This window comes from Phasianus colchicus, chromosome 39 (genome assembly GCF_987193195.1).
Source record: "Phasianus colchicus chromosome 39, bPhaCol1.hap1.1, whole genome shotgun sequence".
Classification (NCBI taxonomy): domain Eukaryota; kingdom Metazoa; phylum Chordata; class Aves; order Galliformes; family Phasianidae; genus Phasianus; species Phasianus colchicus.
The window spans coordinates 6706-26985 of record NC_143474.1 but is presented as its reverse complement, the minus strand read 5'-3'; the positions used below and the strand labels follow the sequence as shown (position 1 = coordinate 26985).

At 43.2% G+C, this 20280-nt stretch overlaps 1 pseudogene; it reads left to right on the top strand.

Annotated features, from left to right (window-relative positions):
* The first annotated feature begins 494 nt into the window (after positions 1–494).
* Positions 495–19032, top strand: LOC149913248 (E3 SUMO-protein ligase RanBP2-like; annotated as a pseudogene).
* The last annotated feature ends 1248 nt before the right edge of the window (positions 19033–20280 follow it).

The following is a 20280-nucleotide window of genomic DNA, read 5'->3' as shown; positions in this document are numbered from 1 at the left end:
CTTCTGCTGGCCTAACGAACCACCTCACAGCGGGTTTCCCAGCTCAGAACACTACACCCACATCGCTTAGGACATCTAGAGCCTACCGCAGCTTTGTGAGAAAGGATTTCTCACGTAACTCGGTAACTGCGTTTCTAAAACACGTTACTAATGTGCGCACGGAATTTCTACTTTTCACATCAGCTGTTTCTAAGGATGCGCCACAGCGCGCTTCTTCAGATCAACCGCCCTTTCCAATACCCGACGCAGAAACGACGCTTCCGCTCTCCGCGGCGCGTCGCTACGGGTGAGGAGAGCGGCTCGGTACGCCTCACCGCGCCGAGCTCCGTAAGACGCGCGAGGGCAGGCCGGCCGAGGACGGGACCGGCGGCGCGCGCAGCCCCTCGCGGCGCCCGGCAGCCCGCGCCGAGCGGCCCGACGTCCCGCGGCTCAAAGCGCCGCCGCGCGAAGCGCGAACCGGCCGCTCGGCGCCGCGCATGCGCCGCCCCGCCCCGCGCTGTGACGTCGCGCGTCGCCGCGGTCGGCAGGGAGGGCGTTCCGCCGCGTGCGGCGGGGAGCTCCCTTAGCGGCGCGCGAGCGCCGGCCTTCCGCCGCTCCCTCTCGCTCGCTCCCTCTCCCGGCCATGGCACGGCGCACGAGGCCCGAGGTGGAGCGGTACGTCGCCTCCGTGCAGGCCGCCGCCTCCTCTCCCAGAGCGGTGAGTGCTGCGGCCCGGCCGGCGCCGCCGGCGGCGCTCCCTCGGCCTTCCCTGGGCCGCGGTGGGGGCCGCTCCCCGCCCGCCCCGTCCCTCCGCCCCTCCCGCGGGTGCCGGGCCCGAGGGCGGGCTCCTCCGGCGGGGAGTCGAAGCCGAGGGAGGCTGCCGGCGGGCGGGCGCGGAGTCGCCTCCTCGGAAACGCGGTTCGCCGCAGCTGCGCGCCTCGGAAAGCCGCTGAGCCCTCGGCGGCTTCGGAAGGAGCCCGGCGGCGGGGCGGAGTTCGGCTCCCTCCCGTTCCGTGGGCACGGTCCCCGGGCTTCCGGCCTTCCCTCTCTCGAGGAGCCGGAATAGGGACCGCGTGCCGTTCGGCTTTGGGCTCGTTTGGCCGCTGTGCGGCTGCTGTTGCCGTGGGTGCGACGGCGTTGTGAAACGCCGGCAGGAAGAGAGGGAGAGGCGGGGGGAAATAGCTCTGCTGCCTGCGTTGGTGGCTGGGCAGCCGGGTGATCCCCTGCTCTCTGGAACGACTGGCTGTGGAGCGCGGTCGGTGATGGAAGTAGCTGCTGGTCTTCCTGTTGCGTTGATTTTGGAGAGGAGGGTTGTGCGAGGCTGCCGGCGTTTCTTTTGAAGTTCCTTTCCAGCCCCGTTTACGAGGAGGCGGGGCAGGCGGGAGAGGAAGGTGACAGAAGCATGGACAGGAGGAGCTTGATTTGTGGCATTTGTTTTCTTCTGCAACGTGGATAGGTTGCAAGAGAAACAGCTTGTATGTAGCTGACCCCATTCTCCTCTCTTTAGTCGGAAGTGTGCTTGTGAAAAGTAACAAGTGTGAGGACTTGCTTTGCTACTAACCTCAGTTTCGCTTTGGTAGCCTTTGCCAGTTACTGGGAAGAAATGTTATTTTCTTACTCCTGTGTCTTTCAAAAACAAAGCCCAGAGTACAAGGAGTGAACTGGAGCTGATAGCTGTGAAGACACTTTCGGAAGTGTTATGCACCCCTGGAAAGAAGGGTCTCCCTACTCAATTACTTCAAAAGTACTGTATATTTAAAATGTACCTTTTGGTTTTTTTTTCTTCAGAGGTCGTTAAGAGGATTCTTTTTTGCTAAGCTGTACTTTGAGATAAAAGAATACGAACTTGCTAAGAGGTAATAAACGTTACGTATGTTGTTCTGTTCTTTAAAGTGTGATGGGAAAGCTAAATGAAGTAGAGTGGAGAAATGAAGACCGTTGTCATGCTGTTTTAAGGTAGCAGCAAATGGGAAATGTGGTGCCATTTAAATCTTCCTAAAACGGCAACTTAAAGCATGGGTAGTTACGTGGTGCTGTAAAAACCCATCCGGTAGAAATGTCTTTTATGCCATCGTGCTACGTCCTTCTTACAGTTCCTGTGAGCTACTGCTTTATTTAATGAAGGCCAGTGCTTGCAGGCAAATATGCAACATCTGTACGTGTAGCAATAATGTTGTGCCTTACTTGAAGATCTAGATCAAGCCCCTTGAACTAAATACAGCTAACTGTCCTGTGTGACAGATTAAAGTCCCACGTTAGCTGCAAGGTGTGGGGGGACTTGTAATACTGAGGAATACTGATCCTTCTGGTTTTTCTTTCTTTATTTATTTACTCTGTAGATACACATCTATTTATCTCAGTGTCCGAGAGAGAGATCCCAAATCTCACAGGTTTCTGGGACAGATCTACGAGGCTCAGGATAACACGGAAAAAGCTTTTGGGTGTTACAAGGTAAGATAGTCTTCTTCCCGCTGCCCTTTGGACTAAGAATCTTTGAGCCCTGTAGAATTCTGCAGTAGGCTGCTGCTGAAAGACTGGGCTGAGAGTGTTTTTCAGTTGCATTGTTTGTTTTCTTGTTAGCGGTGGGCTTTTTGTTTGTTTGTTTCCTCAGAGGTAGAGGGAATGGGGCAAATACAGTTCCGATTAGGTAAGCATATAAATGTGAACTTCACAGTCTGTGTTTCATTGTTCGGGCACCGGGGAGGGAGAGGATACACACAAAAGTCTTGTTGCCAGCACAGTGACTGAGTGCCATCAGCCTTTGTGACTTAATTCTGTTTTCCGGAAGCCTCCGTATTAGGTTAGGCTAGAGATACCCCTGGTCTGGCTGTCTGAGTAGAGCAGCAGCGGGTGGTAGAGGAGCTGGTTTTGACATTGTTTCTCTTACGGTGTTCTGAATTCCAGCAGTTGTCTGGGTGTTACAAACCAATGGTGGCCTTCTTGAAAGGGAGGCTTTTCTTAAAGTAGTGAGAAAGTATTTATTGATAGTTCTAATTTGACTTGCTGGGTCTGTTTAATGGGGGACATGTTTGACATGTTTTCTTTCTTGTTCTACGTGGACTGCAAGATCAAGTTACTAGTAACCTTTTTTCTTATGTGTATGCATGGGGAAAACCAGCGTTCTGTGGAGCTGAATCCAATGCAGAAAGATCTTGTACTGAAGATTGCAGAGTTACTATGCAGTAACGACATCGCTGATGGAAGAGCAGAGTACTGGGTTGAGAAAGCTGCCAGGCTCTTCCCTGGGAATCCTGCTGCTTACAGATTGAAGGTAAATTCCAGCTTCTGATCTCTGTTCTGTGCCTAGAAGAAACTTTAGTTGCGTCAAGCGATGGGAAAACCATGGTAGTAATATTATCCAAGAGGTCAAGATTAGATAGGTTAAGTATTGTCTCTATTACATGACTACACTGCTTTCTAGTTTTTTTTAATTTGAGTTGAAAACTGTCAAGTGTAGGAGATGCTGTTATTCCCTAATACTGTGTAAATGCTTTCAGTCATACAATCTCACTTTTGTACAGGTGTTAGTTTTCTGGAGCACAACTGCAATGAAATCAAAGTCTTGAGAGGCTTGTGCTTTGGGATTTTTTGTGTGGTTATGTTATTTTATTTTTTTAGACAAGCTGTTCTGTATTGATGTGTGGCATCTTTGAACCAGGTGGTTTGACAGTCTTAACTTAGCATCTAACTTAGCATCTACAAGATGCAAACTCTAAAGCTTTGGGTTTTGTGTGTTTTGTTTTTTTTTTTCCCTCACTTCTAAAATGTTTGTCAAACTCTCTGTAGCACCTACCAGCTTTCCAGAGCAGTTTGAGTAACGTAGCCTGTAACGTGGCAATGAGAAAACAGTCAGGTAACATAGTTACTGAAGAGGCTCTCGTAGAGAATGAAATTTTAACGTGTTGCCTTCATATGTGATAGGAGCAGTTACTGGAGCGTAAAGGCGAAGATGGCTGGAATCAGCTCTTTGATATGACTCAAACCGAGCTCTATGCGAGACCAGACGATCCCTACCTTAACATCAGACTGGTTGCACTCTACCGTTCAAATAATGGATTAAGAGATGCTGTGCTTCATTGTCAGGAGGCGGAGAAGAAAATACCTGTAGACTCCAGCTTGGAGTGGTGTTTGTGCGTCATAAAGACATTTGAGGTATTTAATCATGTTTTGATCCTGTCATAATCTCCCATGTCCTTGAAACTGGTGTTATTCTCTTAGTATCGTTACAATGGCAGCTAATTCTCAAGTGGCTTAACTCCTTTAAATGTAATGTCTGTGGAAACAATGATTTATTTAGGATTTTCTTAAGCCTTAAAGAGTTGTTTAGTTTCTAGCTGAGGTATTAAGTTAGATACAGCAGCTCCATCAGGGAGGGAATTGCTGAGGCAAATAGTTCCTGGAACATTGCTGCTGAAGAATACGTTAACATCTCACCTGGGAAACTGGATTATGTAGCAAGAAGTTCTGGAGAAACTCTTGCCTTCATAGAAGGATGGCGGTTCCTCATTCTGTGATGAACTTTATTCTTTAGGAATATCTTGAATCAGTACGAGACTTGGAGGCTGATAAAAATAATTGGAGAGCTGTCAAGAAGGGTCATCTGCTGGCCTATTCTAGCTTGGTTAAAATGACGCTTGCTTCTAGAGATGTTTGAGAAAGCAGAGGGGCCCTTGAAAGGTACTCTTTTAACTGTTCTGCTTATTTAAAAAAAGAAAAAAAAAAGAAAAAAAATGAATATTTTTTCTGGGTCACCGAACTTCTAGCAGGCATCATTTTCAGTGAGTAGCTGTTTTATGGATGGAAGAGGAGTTCCTCTGTACTAACTGCAAAGAGCAAATGTTGCTAGGCTTGATCCGCAAGCTGTGTCTGAGCTAAAGGCCTCAGAGAAGACTCAGTGATAGGGGTCTAGTATAAATCCTGGGAGACCAGGACTTGGTTGAAAATGAATCTTTTCTATGTTCCAGTTTTGATCGTGTGCTTCACTCTGTGAAGCCGTGTGCGAATGGACCTGATGAGCTGTCTCGTACCTTCCTTGAAATGAAAGGACACTTCTACATGCACGCTGGAACTTTCCTGCTGAAAACGGCCCAGAACAACGAGGCACAATGGAGAGATGCATGTGAACTCGCAGCATTGTGTTATCTGAGAAGTTTCCACGTAAGTCACTCTTCAGATTGTGCCTGTAATTGTTGCAGTTCTTGAATGCTCTCACTGTACGCGCACTGAACGCCTGCATTCCAAAAACTAACTACTGTTTTTGAGGCTGTCTCCTGGCCAAATCTTACCCTTCCATACTTGTTTAAAAGATTTCAAGTAGTGTGAAGAAAATCTCATCTGTTTCACTTGTCAGAAGTAAAGTGACTAAGGGCTAATGAGTGTGTTTCCTATAGGCTATTCCCTTCTCTGTAATGCAGCTAAAATAACTAATATTAAGGTTAGTGGTATGGGGGGGAGGGGAATGACCTGAGTAGCTCTCACATACTAATTGCATAAGCAGCAGAGCTTGATCAAGCTTAATTCTTTGCTTTATGGAATAAAATCAGCTTTCCCTTTTGCACAAGTTCTTGGGTTCAAAACATCGCTTTCTCTTGTGCGCTCTTACAGCTATTTGCAATTGTTCAGTTACTCACCTTGTGTCCTTTTCAGGAAAGAAACAAGCTTGTTTCCTAACTTTTAAGACTAAATGAGGGTGAGTTGTTTTTTGTTGAGAAGAAGCTGTAGCAGTTCTGTTCTTTCTTTGCCAGATTCCTAAACCAAAGTCAAAACTAATAAGAGGAGATTGTGCTGGGCAAGATGCGCTGGAAATGTTGGCCTGTGACCGAAAAAGCCAGTCTGGTAATAAAAACTAAGCATTATAAATGTTCCATAGTTCCATTTTATGAGCAGTTAATGTCAGAGTTAATGGCTTGTTAAAGAGCACACTTGGCGTCTTGGAACATGCTATCAAACGTTCTGTATTTTGGCTACGTATGAAATACAAAAAAGCGGTTTGATCCTGACACGTAATGGGCTTTTTCTTTTTATTTCCAGGACATTAAGATAGAATTTAACTTTCAGTGTCTCCGAGCCTGCTGGTTTCTGCCTACTAATATACTATTTGTAAGCATTGCTAGTCCCAAGTATAAAAGAAAATATTGCTCCTTTCCTGTCGCTTTTGTTCCCTTCTTTGTTCCAACAGGTTTGGTGCATTTTTTTTTTTCATTTTTTTGATGAAGCCGAGGTAGTTGTTTTCAGTCTTCATTATCCTGTGGGCTCTAGGTGAAAACGAAGAAAACACCGAGCATCAGGCTGAATTGTTCCTGAATAGAGGAGACTGACAGCTACTTATTTTGAAGACAATTGCAGTGTCATTGTAATAAAAATACACAGTAATTCTGGAGAACTGGATTTGAAAATGCCTTGGGACTGCTGTCAGCCCATATGCTAAAAGGGTGACTTAATTATAGGGAGAGTGTAAGTTAGAAATTTGTAAATATCATAAGGGGAAGTCTGGATTCCCAGCCTAAAGCAGCAGGAACAACCCACTGCATCAAATATTGTTGTCCTTGTTTAAGTTGAGTGTTCTTATGTGACATTACATTTTTCTAGGTCATATGTTGCTGAACTTAAGCCACAGCAAGGAAGACTTCTTGAAAGAGATTGTGGAAACTTGCAAACAGAAGTGGTTTATTTACATTGTTTGAAAGCCTGTTTGGGAGTGGAGCTTCTAAAGAGAGGTCTTTTCTCGGCACAGATGATATGGGAGATGTCAGTCCCCAAGCACCAGAGCAGGGAGAACTGAGTAAATATGATATTGGTAAGAGATGCTACTTAAACTCAACATAAGCATGACTCTGTATTAGAGGTTCCTCTACAAGTGCTTCATTTGCCACAAAAGACAATGTCTGTAATAGCTGCTCGTGGTTGCCCTACTCAGAGGGTGCTTTGCAAGAAGTTTCACTTTCAGCTGTAGCTGAAGGGCAGTATCATCATGCCAGGTTCTGAAGAATTTCTCACATACTTCTTGCTTCCACACTGTTGTCTTCTGGTCTGTTCTGACTCATTTCCAATTGAAGCTGGAAAGTGCTTGTATGCTGATGAGTGCTGATAGGAAGGCCCACATTGTTATGTGTAATCTATGAACACAGGTGACAGGCATGAAAATGAAATAATTCCAGGATGAATTGTGAACTAATGATATCTTCCCATTTTTTAGGCTTAACTTGATGATGAAGTCTGGCTTTGAATTCGAGTGTAACAGGAGTAGAATGATACCTTTCCTAACGAGGACGCAGATCCTAGCTTCTTGCAACCCTTGTTTTTGCATAGGTGCTGTTCAGATGCACAGTGGTAGTCTCCAGCACCTTGCATGGCTTGGCTTGCAGTGGAATTCCATGTCAGTGTTATTCCCACTGCGCAGATCATTACAACAACTTTTCCACTTGCCCCAAGAGACATCGAGACTGGAAACAGATGCTCCTGAGTCCATTTGCCTGTTGGACCTTGAAGTAAGCAAGCTTCCTAAGTTCTTAAATGCATTTAAATGCCTGTTTTTTGCTACCTAATACCTTCTGTTTGTTTATTTTCACCAAAACAGGTTTTTTTACTCGGGATGGTGTTCACTAGCAACTTAGAACTGCAAGAGAAGTTTAATACTCAGCGTGGCACACATCAACCTCTGTTCTTACCGTTGCTGCTGTGCAAACAGTTCTGTACTGAGAAGCAAAGATCCTGGTGGGATGCTGTTTGTGCTCTTATGCAGAAAAAAACAACGTAAGGCTGCTTCAGTTTGGAAATATTGGAACCAACCTTCTAGATGGCTTCTGGATTGATTCCCATAGGTTGTGTAAAACTAGTTCCTTTTGTTTGACATTGTATAATCAATGAAAATTATATAAAGGAATATTATATAATTTAATAATATTAAGATGTTATAATAATGAAATAAGCAAGAGAGTTAGGCACAGCGAGACAAAGAGAATAAATAGGAGGCTTACCTGGGTCATGGGCTTGCTCAGGAAACTCCAGTGGAGTGGATCTTCCGGGGAGAGAGAGAGAGAGAGAGAGAGAGAGAGAGAGAGAAAAATTCTTGGAACTTGTCAAGAAAACAACTGCATCAGGGAAGAATAAGTATGAATAACACTCTACTTAAATTTTCTGTGATAGTTTGAATTTCTCTTCTTCAACAGGGCGTTAGCCTTAACTCTCACGACCAGAAAGAATATATTGGAAGAAGCGTCTACTACTGGAAGAAAACTTTGCTTAGCTTGAGAACTATCAAAAAGCACAGAAGTATTCCTGAACCTGCATATCCTCTCTTCAGACATTTCCATAGTGTGGACATCCAGGTACTGAGGGATTATTCAAAGATGAGAGTAAGAGGGGTTGTATGTCACAGGCTTACATATGAATTGTTAGCTGGTTGGTTTGTTTTTTGTTTCGGTTGGCTTTGTGTGTTGATGGGTGGTGGTTGGTTTTGTTTTTTTTGGTTTTTTTTGTCGCTGTACTGCTAATACTCAGATTTGGTAGTATCTTTCTGTTGAACTTCTGAGTTTTAAAACACTCTGATTGGAAGATACTGAACTGCCTTAATACCACCTCCTATTTGACTACTGTATGGGAACTGCTGAGTCACTACAACTACTTACTAGATGCTTACAGTCACTGGCTGTTCCAAGTGTCCTCACTGTGTCATGTGACTTGTCTTTTGCTTTGGTTGTAGGTCTTCCAGGTTGCAGCCTATGAAGAAGAGGCACGTGTAGTTTTTGCAATGCTGGATGCAGCTGAAGGCAAAACTGATGATGCTTTATTAGCGTTTGAAGCTATTAAGAATGTGGTTTCGTACTGGAATCTTGCCACTGTAAGTTTGTAAATTGCATTACCTTTTCTATTACTTACGTTCCGACCGATTATTCCTAATCCATATGCTGTTACTTAGCTTTACCAAAGAAAGGCAGAAGAGGTTGAGAGTGATGATACGTTACCAGAAGAACGCAAAGCCTATCTTGTTAAAAGAAAGCATTACCTGATGAAGATCATTGACGAAAGCTCCTCTGACCCGTCAGTAGCTGACAAAGTAAGTAAAAGAATTAATGCTTGTGTGAGTTGTCGTCTTACGTTAATGTTAACAGATATAGGGCTTTCCTGGGGGAACAAAAACAACAAAAAACACCCAGAATTTCTGTGCAGAAAGCCTTGCAAACTGTTCAGCCGTAGATCAGAGCACAGCCTCTTGCTCTGAGGAAGAATTGCGATCATGACTTGCATTTCAAATACATTTCTAGCTGCTGGTATCTGTTAAAGCTGTAACGGAAATGCTGAATGCAGTGATCCAGGAGCTTGGAGAGAATGGTGAAGAGGGAAGTCTTGCCTCCAGAAATATCTCACCAGCTGCACACGTGGAAGTAAAATATTCAATTCCATCACCTAAGAAGTTCTCTTTCTTGCCAACAAATACCTACCAGGTATATTAGCCGGTTACTCTTCTAGGGAAGTGTTACATTTGTATAAAAAAATCCAAGTTCAATTAGTTTTTTTCTTTTCTTTCCAGTTTTCTCCTAAGACTCTCTCTCAGTGGGCAGAAGATCACAAGTCCTTACTTCAAAAGCTGTGTCAGCACGTGGAAGCTTTAACGGTAAGCAACTTGAGTCACTATATTCGATGCAGAATGGTTGATCTTTTTGTTCTGGTAAGTACTTTGTGACCCAAGCATTGAACTTCCCTTACCAGGCTACCTCTTAAAACTCAGTGAAGAGAACTGCTATAAACATCTGCTTAAAGTGAGTTCAAGAGTAAAACTTTGTTGCCTACAAACTCTGATTTGGTACTCAGATATGGGAAGTAATCCTGAGGATTGTGCATGCAGAAAGTTGTGCTTTCTTCAGCTTAGCTACTGTCATCTTTGTTCTGGGTTTATTTCTAGCTTCAGGGAACAGTCTCAGTTTCATAAAGCATGGGAAGATCATAGATTATTGCAGCACTTAACTCATCTTTTTTGTGTGTGTGTCTCAGACCTTGAACATGCTTTTAAATAGCAGAGGAGCGTAGGGATCGTTCCTTAGGTTTTCTCCAAATACCGATGTAATACGTTTACATGCTCTTAATTGAAACACTGTCTTTAATAGAATGAAATACGGGAAATGAAACGTAATAGTTCCAGTGTAAATGTATCATCTCACTGCTGGCCTGCTGGAAGCTATGAAACAGATACAGTGTCAGATGGTTATCGGAGAGCACAAAATCTTCATGAAGCTCCTTTAAGGGGTAAGTTGATGCTGAATTTTTAATTGAACACTTAGCTAAACGGAGTAAGATTTCTGAAAATGTTTCTGCAGTGTTCTGAGATGAATGAGTAAAACTGGTCCCCTGGGAAAGTTCACTCAAGTCAGTAATCACAAAAACTGGATATAAGCTCCTTTCTTGGTGTTCCTTTTCAGTTGCTACCTCTGGCCCATCTGTTCACTGTAGCCAGTCACCTGCTTGTAACTCGCAGTATCTTCAAAGAACTGCTGCAACCAGTGTAACACCAACAAAGGTGAGGACGTACGAATCCGCTCAAGCCATTTCTACTGATGTGTTGAACTGGTTTTGATTCTGTGTGTAGCAGGATATAACTGCGATTCCCTAGAGAGCGTTTACTAAACTTGAGGTCTGCTGGAGACAGGCAGAAAGTTCCGTAATCAGCTAAGCTTTGGGATATTGGGTTTGGGAGAAACAGCCAGCAAAGCATGTTTTTAGCCTGCTAACATATGTCCTCTGCTCATTGTCTGCAATGTTCTTTTCTCCAAAATAGTATGGGGGCTTGATTTTTTTTTTTTTTTTTTTTTTTAAATACTAAAGAAAAATGAGTCTATTCAGCTTATGCTTCTCTCCAGTCTGTGTTTTCAGATACCACTCAAGTTTTGAACGTATGATTTTAGTTTAAACTGATTAGAGTTGAAATGTAATTTTACGGTACGCCTTGCTATTAAGAGTACATGTTGCATGGGCTTTAGCACCCTAATCCCTTTTCCTCCTTTTCCACAAGGAAGTAACGGTGCTTTTTCTTTAGGCACTGTCACGGAATTAACTAGATCAGTTTATGCCCGTGACAGGGGGCAGTAGGCCCCTGCCCCCCCCCACCCCCCACCTGGGCCCACAAAATGGGAAGGAAGGGGGAAAAGGAAAAAAAAAACAGCGGCAACGATCTATGGAGGTAAACTTATTTTACTAACTATGATATCGGAATACAAAATAATACAATATAATACAATCTAGTTGAAATTGAGACTAATAAATCAAATAAGATATGAGAGAGAGTTCCCAAGACCGAGTCAAACCTGAAAAAGCTTGGAACGGATAGGAAAGCACCTCCAGCACCCACTGCCAGGCAGTAAGAGACAGCCCCCCCCCCGGAAGGGTCAGATCCCATGACTTCTGTAATGTATAGGGATAGGTACGTAGAATTAGAGCATTAACACTTCCAGTACATGATGTTTTGATGTGGAATATTGAAAATCAAATAAGCAAAAACCAAAACCATGACAGGCACCTGTCTGTGGCATGGATGGACTTGCACCTCAGCAGCGTAGATACGCTCATCAACAAGCAATCCGCACACCACCTCTGCGAAACACTTGTGCTGCTGTGTTTCCTCAAGACACGTATGGTGCACCTTTGCATTTTGATGCTCCATCTGCTGGAATCATTTCGCCTCGTGGTGGTGATGATCGCTACAACTACAGCCTTCCACAGGCAAGCACAAATCCACCACTGCCTGAACCAGGCTATTTCACAAAACGTGTGGTTTTAAAACCTCTAGAATCCAGTGTTAGTGCCGCACAGGACAAATTAGGATCTGCCTTTGCTAAAAAGGGAGGCCAGTGGAACTGTGACATCTGTTTAGTAAGAAATGAACTCACTGCCCCAAAATGTGTTACTTGCCAGAATACAAGCAAAACTAATTCAGAAATATCTCTACAAGAATTTTCCTTGAAATTTGAAGGGAAAACACCAGCATGTACCTCTCAGAATCTTGCAGATGGTGAAGCAAAGCCTGCAGAGGAAGGATGTAATTTTTCAATGTGGATGCCTCTAGGTGGATTTAAATTTGGTATACAGGAGTCCAGTAAAAATACCGCTAAGAAAGATGATCCATCCAAAGAGTGTACAACTGACTTGACAAACATGGATGAAAAAGACAAAAACGAACTGCCTTCAAGTAGTGGAGTTACATTCCAGTCTGAAGAAACAGCAGACAGGGACAAGAGTGAGCACACCCGTGAGAAAGGCACGTTGGTAACATCTCATGTTTCTCATACGAATGCAGCCAAAGCATCTCCTTGTGGTAACAACGCTGTAGCTGTGCTGGAGGAAGCTACCAGGGAGAGAAGCGACCTCGGCCATGGTGGTGATGCTTCTGATGCCACCGTAGAAGCTTTAGAGGTATCAAGCACCTCTGAAACGCCAGCAAAAACGGAGGTTTCTGCTCCAAAGTTTGTATTTAGATCTGAATCTGTCAGGAGCGTTTTCAGTAACAAAGAGACATTCCCGTTTGGGAATACTTCAGCCCCCGGCTCCCTCTTTGGATTCAGCTTGAATCGTCCAAGAAAGAGAGATGAAGGAACTTCAGCATCTCGGAAAGCAGAGCAGGAAAAAGCGGGAGTAGCTGAACCACCCAAAAGCTGTAGTGCTGCTCAGAAACCTTGGGAGAGCGAGGCATCCCAGCCGGCTCCTTCGGCACAGGGTGGGCCCTCCAACTTCTCGTTCAAAATCTTGGAGAAAGGTGAGTGTTAATTGAACCAGTAATTTATTCAAGTGTGCAGCTCATTAGTCAATCACTTGTTAATGCTGGTCATTGTGTATTACTTCTTCTGTCTTAATAGTATGTCGTTTCTTTCAGTTCTAATGCACGTCTGTGAATCTTCAAATCCTAGACTTTCAACTTGAGTAAATATGAAATTGTAGTTCTTCGCACGTAAGAACAGAAGCATGCCTTATGCAGGACTCAGTGCAAGTCTGTAGTGAGAAAGGGAGTTGCGGGTAGGATTTTGGAATCTGTCCGAGGCGTCAGAGTTGATCTTAGTGTTGCTTTTTTTGTAGGGAAGGAGTTTGGTACTGCTAGAACCAGGAGATGCTAATATTGTTTAAACAACGAGGCGTTGTTTAAAATGTCAGGGTGAAGTGCTGACAGTGCATTTTTTGTGTTGAGCTGGCAGTTATTGTGTTCAAGGCCTCGCTCTGACTGGTAACCTACAAGAACAGCAGTTGTGCTTAAGCTTCAACTCGAATTATCCCTTCAACTAGGAGGCATCCTCCTTGTCTGCTTCCATTCCTTTCCAGTAACTTCATATCTGTCGCTTGAGCCTTTGTTTGTCGTGGTTTTTCTTCTTGTACTTCCCAGAAGTGTTGTGAAATAAGCTCTATTCAGTCTCTGGTTAATATCATCTGGAGTTCCAAATGCTCAAAGTTCATCGGTAGCACGCGCTGCTGCTGACTGCTTTCCGTTTCTTACTTTCTTTTTCAGTCCTTGGTTTTGCTTTTCCTCTGTAGATGATACCCATATGGCTCTTCTCTGTGGTTGTATTTTGTTTGGTGTATGGCCATCAATAATTCTTGTAACAATATGAAAATGCTGACCTGTTCTTGGTCTGTGACTTGAATTTCAAAAGGAAAGTGTATAGTGCTACTAGAACCAACAGACAACATTTACAATATGTTTACAATATTTAAATTGAGAAAAACTGTCATCTTCCATTTGGCCAGTCACTCTTTCTGAGGCTGTGAGTGTCTGTGTACTAATAAAAGGTGGCATGTATTGAGCTTCCAGAAATATAAGTAAATGTCAAAGGAAGCTAGTATTTGTAGTGGCAGTTGCAAGATTGAAGTCTTCATTATTGCATGGAGGTTCTTTGATAGCAGCAGAAAACCCAAGTATGACGGATTTACAGTTCCTTGGTTATCCTGAATGAGTGTCTTTTTACATAATGATGTTATTTCAATAGCTCTACATTTAAGATGTTCTGAGTATCGTTAGGTTACTTTATAATGTATGTGCCAAAAATGATCACGGTATTTAGCTGTCTTATCAGCTGTTTTCCACTAATTTTTGTGCTTTGCAGCAGGCCCCCCAGTCAAACGTGAATGTGTTACTGCTTGGGAAACTAAATCTTCTGAGCAGAAGGCTAAAGGAGAAACTCCACAGGTCCCTTCTACGTCTGTCTGTGGCTTTAGTAGCAGTGCGGAGGATGCCAGTCCAGAAGGCTCTCAGAAAGAAGTAAAAACTCAAAGTACGAGTCAAGTCTTTACGAAAGTTTAGGCAATAAATTTGCAGTATTATTCTTAGACTATTTTCACTTAGTGAGAAATAAAGCGTCTGGCAGATTAAAAACTACTTGGCTTGTTTGACTGTGTCTCAAGTCTGTTCTGGCACTGGAACTATGGTACTACTAAGAACTTAAGTTTCTCCGGGAGAGAAAGGAAACAGCTTTGCCTCCTAAAGTAGAAACAGCTTTGGCTAGTAGAATTCCTCCTAGCAGGTATGTAAGAGTTAAGTGATTTCAGAGCAGTTTCCAAGGGAAATGGTGCTTGTTTTGGAATCGTACTGCTTCAAAGGTACTTCAGTCTCTTGTTGAGTCAAAGCTGTGTGTGTTTTAAGAGTGATGAAGAATGTCTGAAACCTTCCAACAACAATTCTTGTTTGTTTTTTTGTTTTTCCCCAGTTGTTCACTTCCCTTAATCCCTGTTAGTTAGCTGTTCTGAAACATTAGTAGCACTATAGGAAAGTTGGAGACTGAGAACTTACTATCATGTTTTTACTGTACTGCTGTTGTAAATAAATGAAGAAATTTATCAATTTCTGGAAGGGAGGGAGGGGAGAGAGAAAATGTGGCTTTTTTGGAGGGAGTCGTTATTCTTAGTGTCCAGACTTAATGTAGTTTGAAGTTTGTATCTTAGGCTCTTATGGCTTATTTGCTTACTGTTTTATTAATCGTACCGACTCAGTCTCTACAAGTAAGGAAGAATTACATACTCCATCAACCAGTGAAGCAACAGCAACAGTATTTGTGCAGTCAGCTGCCAGCAGCGGAGAAGCAGAATCCACAGAAACTGCTCGCGTGTCAGAGAATTTACCAGGAGGTGGTGACACAGCTTTTTAGGAAGTAGAACAACTTGCTTGAAGAAGCCTGATGTAGCTTTGTAAGGCTTAACTCAGTTGTTCATGTCTGGATTTCGTGTTTAACCTTAGTATGCCTAATAAGAGGAGAAGCTTGCAATGACTGTAGTCTTCTAGTTTGGCTTCCTGTAAAGAATAGAACTTAATTGCAGGTTAGTATAATGACTAAGCAAGACTGATAGAGCACAAAAAAACAGTATGTAGTGTCCTTTAATTGGAACAGTTAATCTGATGAAGTCTGCAAAATGTTGTCTTCCTCTTTCTGCAATATCTTGTCTGCCTTTCCTCATCCGTTAATCATATTATGACGTCTGTTGTTTTCTTTCTTGTCTTGCCTTGCCTGCTCTTTTTCTCCTTCAGAAATGCTTGTCTGTCACATGTTTCTCCAGTTCTTTCAAGCTTTTCTTTAACTGTGGAAGATGTGTTAATTGAAGGATGTTAAAAGGCAGTAATGTGCACATATAAAGTGAGGAGGATACGCAGCTGTGAGGCCTCCATTTATTATTTTCAGTTGATTCTTATTCTGATCAAATGCCAGTATTAAGTTACTTAGCAGCCTTCATAAGGGGAACACCTGGAATGCTAACAGTGCTGGGTTATCACTCAGCACATCATTCAGCAGACCTGAAATTTCACTGGGAAATATGCCGGCACGCTTGATAGCTTAAAAATGAATTTCAAAGGCTGAAATCTGTTGGGCTCTCTCCTTTTGAGAAGGCAGGGCTGTTCGGTCACTTCAGTGCATGATGAGTATAGAGCTGTGGGTACAAAGCCACTGAAGAAAGGAAAACATCGAATGATTTTGGATTATGATGTCAGAATTGTAACAGTGTTGTTGGTGACAACAACTTCTGGGGAAATCACGCATTACTGTGCTGTGTTTTAGGTGGAGGTAGTCTGGAGAAGAAGATGAAGGAATTCCCTTCAAAGAGAGGGCGAAATTTTACAGTTGGGCCAGAGATGCTGCTCAGTGGAAGGAGCGCGGTGTTGGAGAGCTCAGGGTCCTCTTCCATACACAGAAGAAGTGTTACAGGATCCTTATGAGAAGGGACCAAGTTCTTGAGGTGTGTGCAAAGCATGTCATCGCTAAAGAAATGAACTTAGTGCCCTCTGAAACATCAAACAGTGTTTTAATTTGGACAGCTACAGGTGATGCTGGTTAGTCGGTTGAGTGGTTTTTACAGTTCTTTTCAGTATCTTCTGTAGTTTGTTTGGCTTTGTTTTACCCTGGAGATTATACAGAACAAAAGCTGCTGATCTCTGGCTGCAGTGACTAGAGCTAAGGAAATCTCGGATTTGTTTTTAGATGGTGAAGTGAAAGTAGAGCAATTTGGGGTTAGAGCTAAAGTTCAAGAACTGGCTAATTCTTTTGAGAGGAGATTTGGAGAATGCCAGCAAAGCTTGTCAGAGCTGCAGAAGGGCCACCTCTCTCTGGCAGCGGAGCTGTCAAAGGACACCAACCCTGTTGTTGTGTATTTTGTTTCTGCCAGTGACGAACCTGTAGGACACACAACCACGGAGCTGCTTTCAAATATTGTCCCTCGAACAGCTGAAAATTTCAGGGCCTTGTGCACAAGGGAGAAAGGCTTGTGGGTTCAAGAATACCACATTTCACAGAATAGTTAGTGACTTCGATGTCAGGTAAGCTTAATGTGAAGGCTTTTCATTGAGAGAAAAAACCCATCTGGGCTGCAGCACTCCATGAATCCTGCCTGAAAGTGGGCTTTTCCAGTTCTTGAATGTGGTTAGAGTAGCCGAAATCAGCAGGGCTGCAGTCAGCAGCGATGCCTCAAGCTTTCCCGACACTTCTAGAGACCATCGCATTTTATTCTTGGAAAGCTATGACTTCAGGGGAATGCCACAGACTTGCATGTTAGACTTCGTTTCGTTCATACCCGTTATCTGCCTGATCACTTCTCTTTGGCAGCTGTTTGATCTGTAGGCTCTTCAGAGCCGGGTGTCAGCCTTTGGCAGCAGCAGGAGGCGGAGCTCCCGACGTATTGCAGGCAGCGTTTGCGCTGCTCAGGGCCTTGGCTGCAGCGTGCGTGCAGAGAACAGCGTGAGTGTTTGGCATGGCTGTGCAGCAGAGAATATGAAACGGTAGTTTTCTCACTTCCTCAGTGCCTCCCAGCACAGGACTCTGTGGTAGATCAGAAATCGGTGTGCGTGTTGGATTTGCTGTTTAGCAAGTGCATTCTCCTGCTGTATCTCTGTGTGTCTTTGTATTCTACTGTACTTTGACTGCAGGAGTTTTCTCGCAGGAGGGTCAGGGCCATCCAAACTCAGTTCTGTTGTGCTTTGAGTATGGAGCTCTTTCAAGCCTTGATTCTAGGCCTAGTGGAGTAGAAGCCAACACTGTGTGAACAACAGTTGAAAAGTGTCCTTTTCTAGAAGAGGAGCAAGGCAAAAATGGTGATGTAATTCTAGCGATTCAGTTGCAGGCTTCTTTTAACTTTGTGTAGCATGGCATTTTACATCCTGTTACTATGTTTCCTACAGGTGAGTTCGTTATTGGTTGCGTTACTCAAGCTATGAACAACCACTGGAAGTGCTTCTGCTGTGATATCTGCCAACAAGTATTGGCAGGAGTTGGATTCGTCAAGAATGACGGCAGGTGGGTCTTCACCCTTCCTTCTATCACTGATAATGATGAAAATGGAATGAAAGTTGGGAGGGATGTAGAGGTTATGGTTCCTAAGGCTTTCCTGCTGAGATGGAGTAACCAAAGTGTCTTTTATGAGAAAAAGGTCTAAGAATGCATCACAAAACTGAGAGTGGATATCTTAAAATGTGTGCATAAAATATTAACTACTTGTCTACTTCGACACCGGATTTCCTGTCAAGTGTGTTTTGTACCTAGTGATGTTTCAAGATCAGTAGGATACACTGTGGTAGACACTTAAAAACAAATCAGATGCAGAAGTTTTGTCATTTTTAAATAGATTTTTATTTTCCCAACAGGGGTTCCCCAATTTGAGTCCAGTTTATCACCTTTTTCACTAATAAATGCGCTCATTTCAGTGGGATCCTTCACGGTTTTTTTTTTTTTTTAGGTAAACTGTGTAGCCATTGATTTCATGCTTTTAATGCAATAGACGTGGTTATGTAGAGAGTTAGGGCCCGTTTTGCCATCCAGCTTCCAATCTAAATTTCTGAAGAGTCTGAGGGTAAAGCATGGGAGTGGGGCGGGATGAAAGACTGCAATTTGCAGCACAGGGTGGTACCATAGGAAATAGGAAATCTGGGTGCAAACTTGCTTATAGCAGCAAAATGATTGACATTATTTTTCTAATACAAAGGGCAGAAAATTGGTTGTCTTTGGCTGCTTCAGTCATTATCTTGCCTATGTTCTTTGCTGTTGAGTTGCACAAAGTGTGTTTTTCTTTTCAGATTTCCTTCATCTCGTTTCATCAGCTTCTGCAGCTGCAGAATACATAGCTGCATGTTTTTACATCCCCCAGTGATGCATGGATGAGGGGGCATTGTAGGATACAACACACGTTACTAGTTGTTTGCTTTTTAGTACAAAGGAAGCTATCATTTCATTATCATGGCAGAGGCTGATTTGAAGAACAACCTGTAGTGTTGTCAGCGGTATTGTCAGCTTATATTTTTCTTTCTCTGATGTTTGATATCACGGGGAAAATGCAGAGGAGTGCATTTTTCTTTCCTTCAATTACATTTAAGTAAATCTAAAAGAAGCCTGTGCTAAGAGAGCCAGAATGTAAGCCAGGCATGACTACAGCTTTCTAACCTGTTTGAGACAAGCTCCGTAGCTATTTTCATAGAGATTTGATGCATCCTACTTAGCAGGCTTTTCTCAGAATCAATCAAGCTTGTTTAAAAAAAATAATCATATTGAACTGTCGTATTTGATGCTGCTAAAGACATAGTATAAATCCTGTTACTGAAACAAGTGCTAAAAATTAAATGATCTCTACAGAAGCTCTGAAGTTGAAATTGTTCTATTCATGCTCTCAATTAATGAATTTTTGAACAGGAAGGAACTCACTGCTGATGCTCACAAACCAAAGAGAGAATAATTACATGGTTTGCCTGCCGTGACAAAATGGGCGTCCCCATCTGTGGAGCACATAGAAGACCAGTTGAAGGACGTGTGGTGAACGCTATGGGCAAACAGTGGCACGTGGAGGTAAGCATCAGCTGACACGTTGTCTTTCACAAGTGTAAAGGTTAACGTACTTACCTGGAATATCGCTGATCAGCTTCCATGAAAGGGTTAGAAAAGTGTGCAGCAGTGATCAGCAAATGCATCTCCTAATCCCATTTTCAACCTTGATGTGCCTGATCTTCCACTGAGAAGAGACCTCTGCCTGCGGAGCTAAAATCAGGAGATGTCCCAGGAAGCATTGCGAGGTCCTTGCAGAAGAAAATGTCACCAAGTGAGAAGCAGGATATATGGAAAGGCAGTAAAGTTCTGTGACAAACGTAGTGCTAGTGGGCATTACAACATTTCTATGGCTTCCAGTTACTTGCCACGTAAGTATCTCTAAAGCAGTTTAGGTGACAGTTCATATTTCAAGTCTCTGTACAAGATTTACTTCTTTATCTTCCATTTAAGTTATAAAGATAAGCAGTCTAGTCCTTTTGTTGTGAAAATATCCTGTAGCATGTACTTTCTTCACAAGATGCAGTGGTGCTGAAAATGTAATCTTTGTCATTAATAACGTATCAGAATCACTTCAGTGCATTTTTTTTTGTAACTTTTGGGTTGAAATGTTAAAGACAGTAAAAGGAATGTTATTTTAGTGATCTAAAAGTACAAAACAATAGTTGTAATTCTTATTTTCACGATAGCTGGGCTAATCAGAATCTAGTTGCTCTTCAAGCTTAGTGTTGCTTATGTTGAGCTGTTTCAAGCTTTTACAGATGTTTAAATGAGAGCAGCTAATGACACCCAGTTTTCCCCAAGAACATAAAGACGACTTGCCACTCAGGAGTAGTGGTTTAACACAAAGCTTTTGAATGGCGTGGTCTTCCTTACAGCTGCAGTTCTAAGATGACCGTGTGTTAAGATCAGCTGCATCAAGCAGCTCTTTCATCCGGTTGCTGAAGACTAACAAAGACTAAATTTGTCAGAGGACAGCACCTAGCATTTAAAGAAGAGGTATATGTAGTTGTACCGTTTCCCTCCAGACTCCCTTGAC